The sequence below is a fragment of the Blastomyces dermatitidis genome (genome assembly GCF_000003525.1).
Source record: "Blastomyces dermatitidis ER-3 genomic scaffold supercont1.2, whole genome shotgun sequence".
In the NCBI taxonomy this organism is placed as follows: Eukaryota; Fungi; Ascomycota; class Eurotiomycetes; order Onygenales; family Ajellomycetaceae; genus Blastomyces; species Blastomyces dermatitidis.
Genome location: NW_025544775.1, coordinates 3,089,655 through 3,093,598, shown reverse-complemented (window position 1 = coordinate 3,093,598; position 3,944 = coordinate 3,089,655).

Below are 3,944 nucleotides of genomic sequence, written 5' to 3'. Positions count from 1 at the left end.
ATTTTCTTTTTACATTTAATTGAACAAGATTTCCACTTGAGTTTTGTTTCAAATCTTGAATAATGTATACTCTTCTTTTGTTTCTGCCAGCTTTCATTTCACTTGTCTAAACAAGATTCTTTTATTTTCCTCTTTATAAAAGATCAGGACACAATTTTTTGAATAGATCTGCTTAATTCTGCACTCTTTTTTGCAGCTAAATCAGCCACTTCATTGCCATGAATATTCATATGAGCAGGAACCCAGTGCAGATAAATTATCAGCTTTGATGTTCTTCTCTTTTGAATTTTCAAAACAGAGTTTAAGATCAGTTCAATTATTATTATTATTATTATTATTATTCTTCCATTATACTCATATGCAAGCGGAGCTTATGATGAGTCCTTGCGTGATGTTAAATACAGGACAAGTGTTGGTTATACAGGAGGAAATACAGGTGTTGAGACCACGCCAAGATAACAAGAACATAGGAAATACAAAGGAGTGACAATTAGATACATGCGATAATAACTTCTCAGCCCAGGAACATAGAGCAATTTTATTGGAGCGATTTGTACACCTTTGTATTTATTAGGAACCTGAGGTGCTTGAGTTCCGGATTTAATGTATTCTCTGCGGGTTTCGAACTCACACGCCTTGGTTTCCCACACCAAGGCGCTACCGGGTGGCCGCATTAACCATTCGGCCACCGGGGCAAAAGATCAGTTCAAGATTCATTTGACCATTATGAATCTGACTATTTCTAAGTCTTTTTAAAGCAGCTTGACTATCAGAGAATATCCATGCCTCTTTCAAACAATTTCCTCTTTTATGAGATTTTATTTCAATGAGTTTGAAAGCTTTCACTATTGTAAATAGTTCAGCATCAAAGACTTCACATTCAGAGTCTAGATTTCAGAAATCTGAGATAAAATTAATATTATCTTCAGTATAAGCAATGCCTGTGTCTAATCTATTCAAGTTCTCATTTTTTAAGTCATCTGAATAAATCAGTATAGAGTCTTTTATATTGATTGTAGAAATTCTCTTTAAATGCTATTCATATTCTTTCTCTTTTAATAGTTCACTTATTTGTAAGTCTATAAGAGATTCAAGCTTTTCTCTCCAGAGAGATAATTTCTCATGATCAACTTTTTCAATATTTAAAGAAGAAAATTGATTTTTAATCAGAGAGTATAGTCTGTACAGTTGAGAAGGCATTTTTTTTGAAGAATTATTTTCATTTCAATCAAGAAATCTATTTCAATCCAGTTCATTTTCAGAGTTAATTGATGAAAATGAAGAAGAGACTCTTTCTCTGATTATATAATTTGAGCTCATCTTTACAACTCTTAGAGTATAGTTCATACAGGTCTTTTCAAATCTAATAGCAGAAGAAGAAATTGAAGCTTCAATTTTCATTGCTTTAATAGAAGATGATTTGAATGCTTTCAGAATTCTTCTTAAGGCTCTGTTTTGCAGACTTTGAAAGAGTTCAGTGAAATTCTCTTGATTATTTTATCAAACTTGAACTTCATAATCAGCTACTGATATAATACAGGCTATATATAACTGTCTCATAGCCTGAAAGAATAGACCTCTCTCTGTATTTGATAGTCTGATTATGTTATTCAATAGTCTTTCTGTCTTGACAGTTCTTTGTTGAATGTGATATTTAAAATTCAACTTGAAGTTTAATCATACTTCTAATCATTTGACATTTACACTGGATTTAATCTCTCTATTCAAAAGAGTTAGAGATAGTTCTTTCTCATTGAATCTAGAAAAGAAATGAATTAACTCAGTTTTATTCATATCAAATTGAATTTGATTGATATCTGCTCTAACAAAGATTTTCTTTACAGCTTCTTCAATTACTTTCAAATTCTCTTTGATAGTTTTTGAGCTGTAGACTAGACCAATATTATTCACATAACTTGAAGATCACACTATTCTCATATTTCTATTTTTGAATAGATATGCAGTGTATATTGCAAATAAAATGAGTGAGATTGAAGATCTCTGTGATACTTCTATTTTTATCTCAGTCTTATCTTGTTTCATTTCATTAAAGAAGAGTTGTATAATTCTTTTAGATATAAAACAGTTAACTCATTTTATTAGAGAAAGTGACAGTTTTAATATCTTCAATGTCTGAATTAACTTTGACTTTGAAATATGATTAAATGCTTCTTTTATATCAATAAAAAGTGCAGTTGAGACCAGACTCTCATGCTTTGCTATTTGAATATTATGAACAACTGAGAGAACAGTGTCAATTGCAGAACACTGTTTCCTATCTCTCATTTATTCACTGAATAAAAGAGAATCATCTATAGAGCTTATAAAAGATAGTTGAGTAGCTATTATCTTTTCTAAAACCTTTTCTAGACAGTTCAAAAGAGATATTACTCTATATGACTTAGAAATTGAAGTTTTTCTATTAGGTTTTGTAACAATCACTTCAGTGGCTTCTCTTCAGCATTCAGAATGATATTCATTTTTCAAGAGATTGAAAAAGAGCTCAAAATATTCATTCTTTAAGTAGAAATATGTATTTTGCATAATCAAGTGATTAATTGAATCAGGATCTGCAGCAGTTTTAACAGAACTTGAGAAGATAGCTGACTCTAATTCATCTTGTGTAAGATCAGGTCATTCTCAGTCATTTTCATCAATATAGTTGAGAAGTGATATATTCTCTTTCTCTGAATCTGAATCTGAATCTGATGAGTTCTGAAAGAGAATTCTCATGAAAGCTTGACATTTTTCCTCAAAAGAGTTTGCTGTATATGATTCATTCTGAAACTCATATTCTAAGGCTGGAAGTTTTGCTACACTTCTTGTTTTAGTATAGTTAAAAGCTTTAAAAACTTTCTTTTCTTATACTTCTTTAAGAAATTTATTCCAGCAGTCTGTTTTAGCTCTTTTAATATCTGAAAAATATTCATTTCTGACAGTTTTGAACTCTTCATCAGATATTACATCATTCTTTCAATCTCTTCTGACAGTAGCTAATTCTTTTCTTTTAGATGAGATATTCTCATTTCATCAAGATTTTAAATACTCAGAAGATTTTCTTTTTGAAATATTATCTCTAACACTTATTAGAATAATAGATGTAATAAGCTTCACTCTATTCTCAAGCATTTCATTTGAGATATCTTGACCAGAATTTCAATATAGCTCATTCTGTCTTTCAGATTTTAACAGTTTTATGCTTTCTTCAACTGCTTTTCAATCAGCTTTTTCAAAGTTATACTGATTAGAGAGAAGAGGATTTTCACTTATTTGTTTTTCACTCAGTTTGTGTGTAAGAATAAGTGCTCGCGGGCGATTATTCGGGTGTTTGCAGCTTGGCATGATATGTACTGTTAACTACTAGAAGTATTTGCAGTAGAAAGATAAAATGTAGAGGTCAAATATATAATAGTATTTAAGCTGAGTTGTAAATAGTATTCATGAACTCCAGTCTATATAGTTGTGTGTAGCCAAGGGCTGCTAGCTCTATTAATTATGTGAGAGATAGAAATAGAGATAAAGAATCTGTGAGAAGTGAGATTTCTTACATACTTCTCTCTCTCTAAGACTTTGTCTGTGAAGTCTTTCACTGAGTGACTTCATAGAGTCAGCTCAGCACTGCAGTGATACTCACTAAAAACTCTTTATATCTATAAAAAATCTCAGTGAGAAAAAATCCCTTGTCATTATAAAGAAAAAAGAGTCTGTCACTTACTTTCTTATTCTGTGAGATTCTTTGTGATCTACAGATTCTTCTCTGACTATTACACAGATTCATCTCATATCTTTCATATAGAATAGTTTCAGTTGACTCTTAATCATTTTCATGAGATTCTTGTATGATCATCACACAGATTCATCTCACAGATGAATTACTCTTTATGAGATTACTCTTATTAAAGAGAAACATTCATAAGTTGATCTTTCACTCATTCTTATAAATC